Below are 13898 nucleotides of genomic sequence, written 5' to 3'. Positions count from 1 at the left end.
AAACTTGTGTCTGTGTGTGGTGTTAGAAAGTGATCTAGTTTCATTCTTTTACAAGTGGTTGACCAGTTTTCCCAGCACCACTTGTTAAAGAGATTGTCTTTACTCCATTGTATATTCTTGCCTCCTTTGTCAAAGATAAGGTGTCCATATGTGTGTGGATTTATCTCTGGGCTTTCTATTTTGTTCCATTGATCTGTATTTCTATCTTTGTGCCAGTACCATACTGTTTTGATGACTGTAGCTTTGTAGTAGAGCCTGAAGCCAGGCAAGTTGATTCCTCCAGTTCCATTCTTCTTTCTCAAGATTGCTTTGGCAATTCGAGGTTTTTTGTATTTCCATACAAATCTTGAAATTATTTGTTCTAGTTCTGTGAAAAATATGGCTGGTAGCTTGATAGGGATTGCATTGAATTTGTAAATTGCTTTGGGTAGTATACTCATTTTCACTATATTGATTCTTCCAATCCATGAACATGGTATATTTCTCCATCTATTAGTGTCCTCTTTGATTTCTTTCATCAGTGTTTTATAGTTTTCTATATATAGGTCTTTAGTTTCTTTGGGTAGATATATTCCTAAGTATTTTATTCTTTTCATTGCAATGGTGAACGGAATTGTTTCCTTAATTTCTTTTTCTACTTTCTCATTATTAGTGTATAGGAATGCAAGGGATTTCTGTGTGTTGATTTTATATCCTGCAACTTTACTATATTCATTGATGAGCTCTAGTAATTTTCTGGTGGAGTCTTTAGGGTTTTCCATGTAGAGGATCATGTCATCTGCAAACAGTGAGAGTTTTACTTCTTCTTTTCCAGTTTGGATTCCTTTTATTTCTTTTTCTGCTCTGATTGCTGTGGCCAAAACTTCCAGAACTATGTTGAATAGTAGCAGTGAAAGTGGACACCCTTGTCTTGTTCCTGACTGTAGGGGAAATGCTTTCAATTTTTCACCATTGAGGATAATGTTTGCTGTGGGTTTGTCATATATAGCTTTTATTATGTTGAGGTATGTTCCTTCTATTCCTGCTTTCTGGAGAGTTTTTATCATAAATGGATGTTTCTAACACCGCACACAAAAATAAACTCAAAATGGATTAAAGATCTAAATGTAAGACCAGAAACTATAAAACTCCTAGAGGAGAACATAGGCAAAACACTCTCAGACATAAATCACAGCAGGATCCTCTATGATCCACCTCCCAGAATTCTGGAAATAAAAGCAAAAATAAACAAATGGGATCTAATTAAAATTAAAAGCTTCTGCACAACAAAGGAAAATATAAGCAAGGTGAAAAGACAGCCTTCTGAATGGGAGAAAATAATAGCAAATGAAGCAACTGACAAACAACTAATCTCAAAAATATACAAGCAACTTATGCAGCTCAATTCCAGAAAAATAAACGACCCAATCAAAAAATGGGCCAAAGAACTAAATAGACATTTCTCCAAAGAAGACATATGGATGGCTAACAAGCACATGAAAAGATGCTCAACATCACTCATTATCAGAAATGCAAATCAAAACCACAATGAGGTACCACTTCACACCAGTCAGAATGGCTGTGATCCAAAAATCTGCAAGCAATAAATGCTGGAGAGGGTGTGGAGAAAAGGGAACCCTCCTACACTGTTGGTGGGAATGCAAACTAATACAGCCACTATGGAGAACAGTGTGGAGATTCCTTAAAAAATTGCAACTAGAACTGCCTTATGACCCAGCAACCCCACTGCTGGGCATACACACCGAGGAAACCAGAATTAAAAGAGACACATGTACCCCAGTGTTCATCGCAGCACTGTTTATAATAGCCAGAACATGGAAACAACCTAGATGTCCATCAGCAGATGAATGGATAAGAAAGCTGTGGTACATATACACAATGGAGTATTACTCAGCCGTTAAAAAGAATTCATTTGAATCAGTTCTGATGAGATGGATGAAACTGGAGCCGATTATACAGAGTGAAGTAAGCCAGAAAGAAAAACACCAATACAGTATACTAACACATATATATGGAATTTAGAAAGATGGCAATGACGACCCTGTATGCAAGACAGGAAAAAAGACACAGCTGTGTATAACGGACTTTTGGACTCAGAGGGAGAGGGAGAGGGTGGGATGATTTGGGAGAATGGCATTCTATCATGTATACTATCATGTAAGAATTGAATCGCCAGTCTATGTCTGATGCAGGATACAGCATGCTTGGGGCTGGTGCATGGGGATGACCCAGAGAGATGTTATGGGGAGGGAGGAGGGAGGGGGGTTCATGTTTGGGAACACATGTAAGAATTAAAGATTTTAAAATTAAAAAAAAAAGAGAATAATGTAAAATATATATATATACATATACATATATATATATATATATATATATATATATATATACATACACACACCACTCTGTATGGTAGGTTTAAAAAATATCTAAAACCAACCTCAATTGATTAAAAAATAAATAAATAAATAAATAAATAAATAAACTTGTGTCTGTGCAGGGGCTGAGAAATTCATGGCTCTTTTCAAATGCAAAAGTGCCTATGCATTTTGAAAATGTTTTAAAAGGATTCCTGCAAAATACCTCCTTATAAGGTATCTATACAGCTGTGCTTTAGGGAGTTTTATAGCAATATCTGATTTTTAGGTACAAGAAACATTATTTCAAGTTGTTTGTTTTCTTGAAAATAACTATTTCATAGAATAACTTAAAATTGTATTTTTCCCCCTACTATCAGAATTCTGGTGAGTTCTTTAGAAACTTTTCTGTTAATGTTTTAATCTCTAGGTTCCTTGCACATAAGTAGGCACTCAGAAATAATAGTTGTGTGATAGAATGAATGAATTAATACATAAAACAATCCCAAATCTGTGGCAGTAGCTATCTTTCATAATTCTGCCTTTCCAAAGCTTTGTTGATTGTTACATATGTTGGCAGAAAAATGCACTACATAGAAGATTTTATGCTTCCATCTAGAGTTTTCAAAATTGAGCATGTTTTGTAATGCAAAATAAGGGAAAATGCAATTAAAATAAGCATGTGGAGCTCTTCCAAACGCAGACCCTTGGAGTATTGTCAAATCTCCTTCTCATTAGTTGTATAGATTCAGGAATAAAAAAATATTTCTTGACTTTCTCTTAAAAATTGAATGGCTACCTTTGGGTTTTAACATAGTTAGAATTGGTTGTTCCTGATCTTTATTGATGTCTCCTTTAGTTTTGTTTGTTTTTATTTTTTCCAGAGTCCCAGTGTCCTGCCATAACTATTTCTGTATACCATCTCTGCTCCTGACCTCTTCATTTCTTTTATTTTCTTTAGTCAGATCATGTGTTTCCTCTGCTCTTGAATCTGCTTTTGTCCTTGAACCTGGGCTGGAGAGAACACTGTAAATGCTAATGCATTCAAAGTTGTCTTCTTGGCTTTCCTTGAATCTTTCCCCTTGCTTTCTGCCTGCTGGCACTGTCTCTGTGTGAATAGCTTACATTCCTGGAGGTCAAACTTCTTTGACTTTAGTTGCTCCTTTCTCAGAGGTAGGAAAACAGTGATCATTTCTATAGATTTCCGCTTTCTTTCTGTCCCCATCTGAAATCACTACTCAAGCTTTCCCTGCATATAAGGTCCTCTTACCTCTGAGATTTACATTTTGGCATCTGAAAGTCTGTAGATAAACATTTTTCTTCATTATTTCACACTTAAACAAAGAAGAACTGGAGTCTGGTTAAATTTGGTGCATTGAAAGTGTTCACTACCTCCCAAAACCCAACTAAGATAACAGGAATAAGCTTGGGGGGACGGGGAGGATGTTAAATCTACAGGAGTGAAGACAACAGCAGTTGATAGATGACATCAACGTTCAGATCAAAGCCAATGGATGAGTAAATGATTCGGCAGAGCCGACATGGAACCCTAGGAACCTATAGAGAAGGAAACCAGAAAGGAGAAAGTTACTTTGTTCCCACTGGGCCTTGGAAAGTCCCAGGTATTTTAAGGGATTAGAGGCACCAGGTTCTCTGAAAGGCAAAATCTGGGGGAGACAAAATCAAGCACGGTGTTTATTTTTGTAAAAGAAGCCTTTGGAAGCGTCAGATGCCCTCCCATCGCTAACAGCCAGGCAGTTTCTGCTTTCCCAGTTGTGAAGGACTAATTACATCTATTTTACAGAGAAATTGACTTAAAAGGAATTTTGAATCACGCAAAGGTAGAGGTGGGATGAGCTTCTTTCCTGAAAACAGGGCCCTTAAGTAAATATCTGTATACTTAATCATGAGAATGGCCATCTTTTTGTTTGTCTAGCTCCTGTAGTGGAGGCATTGACACTCTTGAATCAAACATTTGATAATTTGTTGTTGTTGTTCAGTTGCTAAGTCATGTCTGACTCTTTGCAACCCCATGGACTAGCATGCCAGGCTTCCCTGTATTTCACTGTCTCCCAGAGTTTGCTCACATTCATGTCCATTGAGTTGGTGATGCTATCTAATCATCTCATCCTCTGCCAACCCCTTCTCCTTTAGCCTTCAATCTTTCCCAGCATCAGGATCTTTTCCAATGAGTCAACTCTTTGCATCAGATGGCAAAACTATTGGAGCTTCAGCATCAGTCCTTCTAATGAATATTCAGATTTGATTTCCTTCAGGATTGACTAGTTTTATCTCCTTGAAATTCAAGGGACTCTCAAGAGTCTTCTCCAGCACCACAGTTCGAAATCATCAATTCTTTGGTGCTCAGCCTTCCTCATGCTGTGATCATGGTCCACAGGGATTTTGGAGCCCAAGAAAATAAACGCTGCCACTGTTTCCACTTTTCTCCTTCTATTTGCCATGAGGTGATGGGACAAGATGCCATGATCTTAGTTTTTTGGATATTGCATTTCAAACCAGCTTTTTCACTCTCCTCTTTCTCCTTCATCAAGAGGCTCTTTAGTTTCTCTTCACTTTCTGACATTAAAATGGTATCATCTGCACATCTGATGTTGTTGATATTTCTCCAGGCAATCTTAATTCCAGCTTGTCATTTATCCAGCCCAGCATTTCACATGGGGCACTCTGTATAGAAGTTAAATAACCAGGGTGACAATATACAGTCTTGCTGTACTCCTTACCCAATTTTTAACCAGTCCATTGTTGCATGTCTGGTTCTAACTGTTACTTCTTGACCTGCCTGTCAGGAGGCAGGTACGGTGGTCTGGTTTTCCCATCTCTTTAACAACATTTGAGAATAATATCCTTATAATAATATGGCTTGAAACTCTATTGACTTGTAGGTCAGCCCATGAATTCATGAGCCCAGCCCATGTACCAAGTTTTAGTTTAGTTTCTGAATTTTTCTCTAGAAATTGGATGAAAACTTCAAATAAGAGAAGGAGATACAAACAAAAATCAGTGGAAACAGAGTCCATGGAATGGAAGATGCAGCATAAAACAATAATATTCTCAGTGAGATAAGAGAAAATGTTATACTCATCAAATAGAAATAGTATTATATAAATCAAAGAAACAATAAGGGAATGAGGATGAGTTTTTTAAAATTAAAGATATAGTAGTTAAAGTTGAAGTATTAAAACAAAAAGTGATGTAAATTTGATAGGAAAAAAGAGACAAATTTCAATATTCAGCTAATAGGTTCATAAAAGACAAAGGAGCAAAGAATCAGTTGAGGATAAATGTCAAAGAAATGAGAGGACTTTTTTAGGAAGGTGAAGGGTATGAGTTCCTAGAATGAAAAGTCCGAGAAGCACTTAGCCGAGTGGCCGAGAAAACACTCACTCCAAGGCAGTACCACATGTCCAGATGTCAGAAATAAAGAGATGGATCTAGATTTCTTAGAAAAATGGCTTCTATGTGGTGGCTCATAAAAAGACTGTCATAGGACTTCTCAATAGCAAAACTGGGAGCTGGAAGATGATTCTTTAAAAATTTGAAATAAAGCATTTTCCACATAGTTCTTTATGCAGCCAAGTTTCAATCAGTCTGAGTATAGAATAAAGGCATTTCTCAACAAACGTGACTGTCAAAATTTACTTTCCATGTATCTTTTATTAGAAAACTTCTGAAGTTAAGCTCTCCTACCACTGGGGAACAAACAATAACAGATCAGGTTGACAAAACAGAAGTTTTGATACATGTAAGAAGGAGGAAGTCCCAGGAAGACAGGTGTGTGTCTTAAAAGAGAGAAATCAGTCCAGAATACCAGACAGAGTGTATTGGGAAGGACAATTCCTGAGAAGCAAAAGAATTGACAACTTATATTGGTGGAGTAGAGTATTGTGGAGAACTTTTACAGTTCTGTTAAAGGGATTTGGAGGGAGTGTTGATGCCTACCTAGAAAAATGAAAGACTTAAATAAACCAACAATCATCAATATCACCTACTCTGAAAATTGGTATCATTTATTCCTACAATGAAAATTGTTATCAGCCTATGTGATTCAGTTCAATGTCCAGCAGAGGATCTCGATTCATGGATCTATCTGGTTATAGTCCCTTTAATTCTTTTTGTGTAAAGACTTCATCTCTATTTGACTTTTAGCCCAGATCCGTGCACCTACTGAATTGTTTCAGTGTTTTTATTGCATAGAGCATTCATTCATTTTGTTAAGTAGTTATTTGTTTAAACTACCACAAAGCAGTGGCACACCACCTTACCCCGCCCCAACATCCCTCATGTTTGAAGGATACATGCTTGCTGAAATCAGGGACTTGGTCTTTAGAATATTGATTAAAAAAAAAATGCAGTATATCTCGTATTTAATACATATTGCATGTTTATAGTTCTTAGTTACTTGCCAGCTATGTTAGAGCAAATTCATTAGTCAGCAAGACCCTGAGAATTCACCCTCTTACCTTCTGGCAGGATTGTACTTAAACATTCTAGACAAATTAAAATCTGCTTTTTACAAGAAAATTTATTGTTTCCTACCTGACCCATCCTAACACTTAGCAGTCCTGCACTACTAAGAATCTCTTCTTATGTCTCGGTTAAATCTCTTGACTCGCTGTTGAAATCTGTTTTGTGGGGCGGTGCTGTGTTATGCCAGCTGGACAAGACACTCTCGCTCTTCCTCTCACAGCCGTGCTCTGGTCTAGGGTGCTTCACCTTGAGGGTGAACATAAGCTTTCATCTTAACATAGCAGGGTGTCTTGAGAACAAAATAAAGAGCTACAGTTTGAAAGCTAACTTTAGACAACCTGCAGCGTTAGTCAGTTATTGTCTTTTAATGTGGAAATTCTGCAGCATAACGTCCCTATTGCTATGGCTGTGGGACTGTATCGTTACCATCCAAACAATAAGTTTAGTGCTGCATGAGTTTTTAAATGACTGATGTTTACTGTTGATTCTCTCCTAGCGTATATAATGATAAACAATAGCATATTTAGGGACACATAAGATCTTACGAATGGTTAGATCTTAAACACAGGTTCTTGTAGAAAATATGCTTGACGTAAACATTAGATATATCGTAAAATAGTTTTTATACAAATATTAAATACTGTAATATAAGAAATTCATGAAATATAGATAATATATACTTAGATTTTATATTAAATAATAATACACTTTTGTTGATGTGTTAGTATTCAACCTAAATTCCCTGCTCCTAGGATCCGATACTAGAAGGAGGCTGCTGAGGAGACATCTTCCAAGAGAGATATACACTACAAGTGACTCATGGTCAATCCCATGCATAAGATCTAAATATGCTATGTGTTGTACTAGTAAAGTTCTCTGCTTTCCTGTAGACCATTTATGTGACTACCCTTAAAATCCTTCATAGTGTGTGGGTGGTCAAAGAATTTCTGGGCTAATCCCTATTGCTTTCAGATTATTGAACCAATTTAGCTCTAGTTAATAACTCTATTAACTGGATAATGGTTACTGTCCTTTTATCAACTCAGTAACACTATGTCTGCATTATAAACAACTGATCAGTGACATAAATCTCTTTATATAGTAATACACAGAATACTCTGTCTCTTGAGGGCAGTCTCACAGAAAAAATAACCAGTACTGCATTTTTCATTGGCAAAAGCTGCCTCAGGCCTCTGTGGGGCTGCAACTAGGTAGCATCTTCTAAATCTCTTCTCTGCAGTTGAGCAGATGGCAGCTTTCAGATTGGAAACTTGATTCACTGCTGCATTTAGTGTGGTTAAAACAAATGATGAGCCTGGAGCAGGGTCTATACAGCCCTATAGAACAGTTGGCAAATGGAAAATGAAGGTAACCAGTTTATTTGTCTACACAACACCGAAGAAATGAATTGAGGAATTTTCCCGTACTAGAATGACTGATTTTTTTTTCCCCTCATCAAATGAATTGAATTGACCAACTGCATTGGCGTCCTGTAGACACAGCCTGAAAAGTCTCCTGCTCTAACAGGCTTCAGACTAGTGGGGGTCTGTAGTGACACAGCAGGTGCGGAGAGATCTAAGCCCTTAAATGCAATGTATATGCAGAGCTCTGCAGACAGCCCTGTGGAGCTACCACATAAGATGGTTTTTCATGTGTAAATGAGAATGTCTTTCATTTTTCAAGCTATTGCATTATATCCCCTTCTGTTGAAAGACAAACACAGGAAATCAGCCTGCACCGAGTTAATTACAGAAGGGTGACCAATACCATAGACAGGATTGCAGGCTTCAGTCATGAGGCTTAACTACATGGTAGGTTTTGCACTTTGGTACTCAGAGTTCAAGTCACATTGGGAATTCATGGCTTTCATGAGAATTGCTCCCTGGGAAATGAGCTCTGGGAGTATATTGATTTTGAATGAAATGCTTACCATGATGGGGGTCAGGATGGGGAAAAGTCTTAGAACAAAGAGTTATGAAGAGCTAAATAGCTGATTTACAAAGTGAGAAACTACCTGGCCAGGTGATTTAGTAGAGACTTCCCTGCCCCAGATTTGAAGTCTTCTAGGAGTAATAGAAATAATTATGGATAAAAAATGTATTCAGTGACTCCAAGTGATTTTTCTTACTCATGGAATTAACAACTTTATTTCAAATTATTGTAAATGGTGTTTAATTTTTAAAAATTTTCAATATTTATACTGTTTAGTTTTTGAAGGAGTCATAGTTTGAGGTTGTTATATATTTATGATTTCTTCATATTTTATTTAATAATTTTGGTCCTATAAATATGATGAGTCCTTAAAATATTTTACAAACTAGTTTCTCATGCTACATGGTTGTGTATATACTTCTACATTTGCACACACATACACATATCTTTGTGATTCATAGAGACACATATTTATGGAGAAACACAGTTGTTTCTGTACTCTTCTGTCTAAAACACTTAAATTTCATTTATTATGACTTTAGTGATGACCAAGTAATGAATGTTAAAATTTCTCATGGAGTATCCTCTCTGACAGACATTGAAACTTGAAGTTTGAATAATGCCATTATCTCCATTTTCTTAGTGATAAAGCTGATTTAGAGAGGTTAGGTAATTTTCCAAGGTTGCAAAGCTCATAAGTGACAGAGCCAAGAATCTTAACTTAGGTCATAAGTCTGTGAATACTGCTATGTATCTTCTCTTGTTGAATAACTATTTCAAGGTAAATGCATGAAGTGTATTTCAGCATGTTCTACAAAATAACTATTATGTATACATATTCTTGAAATTTTCATGTTGAACATTTATTTAATGAATTAATATTGTAAGGCAGATTTCTAATGTAGGCCATGTTAAAATCTGGTTTTCTTGGCCAAAGAAGAGATCAGACATATTCTTGTTTTCTTTAGTGGGTTCATCTCTTGGAGTTTGTCTCTTTTATATGGTTTACGATTATGTTTTAAGTTTAGCCTCAAAATTTTGATATTAGAAACATAGTTTTCAGACACATTTGGGTTTCTTTGGTATTGTTAGTAGAGAATAGGATTTGGGTCTCTTCCGTGTAGCATCTCCATATGATGTTGTTCTCCTGTGAGGCAGGTGGCATTTTTTCTTTGTTGGGAGAAAGGAACTGAGGTAAAATCTACAGTACAAATATTTAATATTTATAAAAGCAAAGATTCCTCTGAAAAAGTCCACTGTTAAGGTCCCATGTAGCCTCACACTTCTGTGATTAATAGAGCTCCCCCAAATCTAGATGTATCTTGGGAGAGTTCAGATGGGCTCAGACCGCACTACTTTATGCTGGTTGCAGTGAGGCTTTGTTGTAGCCATTGACTTTCTGAGCACAAAAGGGACAAATGAAAGGATAATAGGCATGCCGTAGAGGACAACTTTGACACGATCTTCTCAGCTGTTCAACAAATGTCGTCTATCGGGTCTGCTCTGTCATCGACAGCCAAGGGATTGATGTGTGCAAGACAACCTGTAATGCCAATGGAGCCGCACGTGTTCAATCCCACTGCACTGACAAAGGATAGATTCAAGTGCTGAGTGTGACACTTCAGTGAAAAGCAAGTTGGGATTGATTTTGCTAAAATTACAATCCAGGACCTTTCACAAGACAGATTGGCCTTTCCCTCCACCCCCATTGGTGTTTGCTGGAAAGCGAAAGATGTAGGGAAAAAAAAGTAGGTGTTGTTGGTGATTTACTACCATCATTAGAAAAAGGCATTTTTCAAAATACCCAAGTATCGTTAATTGTTGTTCTAGGCATTGTCTGTGCATGATCTCGTTTATTCAGGTAAAAGTGAAAAATTTAATAAACTCTCCAGATGTTTCTAAACATCTGGGTATTTCAGTTCTTATAAGAAAGCAAGCAAGATGATTAGATTTTTAAAATCTTTTTAAAATTTATTTAATCATTAATTTCATTAATGATGATTTGAGTGGTGATACTGATAGGGAGAATGCACTATAGTTTGGTAGTTTTGATTCTTTAAAAACTTTTCCTAAGTATTTTAATTACTTTTTTCTGCCTTATACTAAAATAATTCTTTGGCAGAACTATCGAACATTGAAAAGCATAAGAATTGTTTCTTTATGAAGGGAAAGATTGGAGTAATTTTCACGTTTCCTGAAATTTTTGATTCATGTTTATATATCTGTTGAATGCCTGCTCTGTACCAGGTATACTTCTAGAGGCTGGAAGTGGGAGAGTGAACAACATAGCAAGCCATGCTTTTATGAAGACTGTCATTTAGTGTGAGAAGGTAGAAAGTAAATGCAACCAAATTATTACATAATATGTCTGGTAGTAATATGAGCCATGGAGGAACACAAAGCAGGGTGGTGGGAAAGGTGAGCAATGGTGGATGGGGCTGCTGTGTTATACGTGGTGGTGAGAGCTCAGGTGGCATTAGAAGTAAAGGGTTACAGGCTAAATGCTTACCATTCTCATGTGGATGATTAGACCTTGAGGAATATGCAAATAGGTAACCTCTATTACTTTTTAAAGACTAGAATGACATCTCACAAAGTGACGGGATGTGGCCTCTTTCTCTCATCTATCCAATATGGGATGACTTTGAGAGATGCAGCCTTGAACGTGGAAACCTGTCACCAGGTAATTATATTTGATAAAGGAAATACTTGGGAAGACTGAGTTTCAGAATAATTCACATAATTGAAGAAAGGCAGGATGGATTTTGCTATCACCCCGTTTAGCTCAGAAGCAGTATTGCCTTTGGGATTCTTGAGAGATTTTGACTTCTCCATTGCCTGTTCTCTATGCTTTCTCCTCCCCTCTCTCCCAGGTAGGTGCAACTGTCATTCTTTATAGAATTCAGTACGGTGTGCCCTTCCTCAGAGAAATCTCCCCTGACCAATCCTGTCACTCCCTGATCACTCTCTAGTTTTGCCCACCTACTTTCTTCACAGTTGGGAGTGGGAAGGAAAGAGAATGAAAATAAAATCCGTGATATCCTTTAGATGCAGACATTTCAAGAAACAGATTAAAAACTAAACTTCACACCACTGAGATAGCTTTAACATGTGGTCAAATTATTCCATTTTTAAATTACAGGCTTGCTGATCAAGATTATCAGAAAACTGCCAGCAATCAGAGTTGGGCAGATAATGCACACATTTATCATTGCATTCCTCTTACTGATTACCCAGCCTGCAGAAAAAATAAATTATTACCTTTCATACGTTTAAAATTTGATGACATCAATACCTAATGGTCATTGAAAAGTGGAAATGTTAGTCACTCAGTTGTGTCTGACTCTTTGTGACCCCATTGACTGTAGCCTGCCAGACTCCTCCATCCATGGGGTTTTCCAGGCAAGAATACTGGAATGGATTGCCAGTTCCTTCTCCAAGGGGTCTTCCGGACCCAGGAATCAAACCCAGGCCTCCCACATTGCAGGCAGATGCTTTACCACCTGAGCTACCAGGGAAGCCCAGTGTTTATGGAGCACACACAATTGCCAATCATATGCCAAGAGGTTCAGACTGCATCACACCATTTATGCAAATCGCAGCTCTGTGAAGGAGATACTGTTATCATGTCTGTGCTAGAGGTGAGAGAACTAAGGCTGGAAATATTAAGTAACTTGCCTCACTAGGTCTGATAAGTGTCAAATCTAGAATGAAGACTGAGGCAGTGTGAATCCATCCAGTACAGAAAGCCACAGCATTCAGATATCATTTCCAGAGATTAGGGAAGAGAAAATGGAATCCCAGTTCCAAGAGCTATAGTCAACCACTGCTAGCTCCAGAGCTTACTAAGTATTTGGAAGCTGTACATATTTTTTTTTACAAAGCATTTAAAAATGATGTTAATGAAAAACTGCTTTGATATTACACCAGTAAAATGTGGAACTTCTGAGTACCCTTCTAACAGGAAACATTCAGAAGTAGGTCAGGTGTGGAGCTCCTGCCATGAGTTTGAAGTTTGCCCAGAAAAGGGAACTGCATTAGAATTAAGACTTGATAAAATCTAAGAGCAGAGAATGGAAACGTGTGTGTGTATATATATATATATATGGCTGAGTCCCTTTGCTCTCCACCTAACACAATCGTAACATTGTTAATCAGCTATACCCCAATACAAAATTAAAAGTTAAAAATCTAGGTGCAAATGTCTGTTTCTTTTGGAAACAGCATCCCAGAGATCATCTTTGTATGAAGTGCCAGAATTAGACTTCTCTTTCTTTGGTTAGCAGTTAGACACAGAAAACTGTGAGTGAGCACAAATCTAGCTGCATTACTCTTTCCTCAGCTCCTCCGGGCTCACCCACAGGGTCATGATTCACGGCTAGTTCACCATTCACTGAGGAGCTTCCTCTTGTCAGGCATTGGTATAGGTGGTGGGACCACAATCAGGAGCAAAGCATGAAATCCATGCCTTCAAGAGAGCTCACATTTTAGTAGGAGTAGGCAGATAATAATCTAAAAAAGTAAAATTGATAATTACAATGGTGAAAATATATCAAGAAGGGAAGATAATTGTAATTTAAATAGAGTGTCAGAGAGGGCCTCATTGAGAAGTTTACTTCTGATTAAAGATGTTCTTCCTGTTAGGAAGTAGTATTCATGAGAAGATGAATGAAACACAGAATTTCTCCCTCTGTCATTCTAACTCACAGTGTATCATTCCCTCCATCTTCTGCTTGGCCTACCTACTGTTTCAGCAAGGTCTGACATGTTGTGGCATCAATTATTTCGAGTTCAGTGCCAGGTTGTGGAGTTACCAGGCTAGTATTCTCCACGTCCCCGCCCCCTGCCCCGAAGCATTTTTGTCTATTTTTCCTGTAATTAAAACATAGGATCACTTTCTTTATCCATGTCTATAAGAAATAACATAATCTCCTCATAAATGATTACATGATTTCAAGTTTTGTAGGAATTTGCTCTTTGGTCGGGGATGTGTAAAGCATGTTGCACGAGTGTTTTTATTCGATGAACCGTCAGGCATGCAGCTTGAGCCTGCAGAGTAGTTAGGAGACTGGAGTCATGTGCTGTAAGCCATGTACCTGACATAAGATTCTCAGTGTAAGTAAT

Source organism: Budorcas taxicolor, chromosome 8, assembly GCF_023091745.1.
Source record: "Budorcas taxicolor isolate Tak-1 chromosome 8, Takin1.1, whole genome shotgun sequence".
NCBI lineage: Eukaryota > Metazoa > Chordata > Mammalia > Artiodactyla > Bovidae > Budorcas > Budorcas taxicolor.
This window is presented reverse-complemented; position numbering follows the sequence as displayed.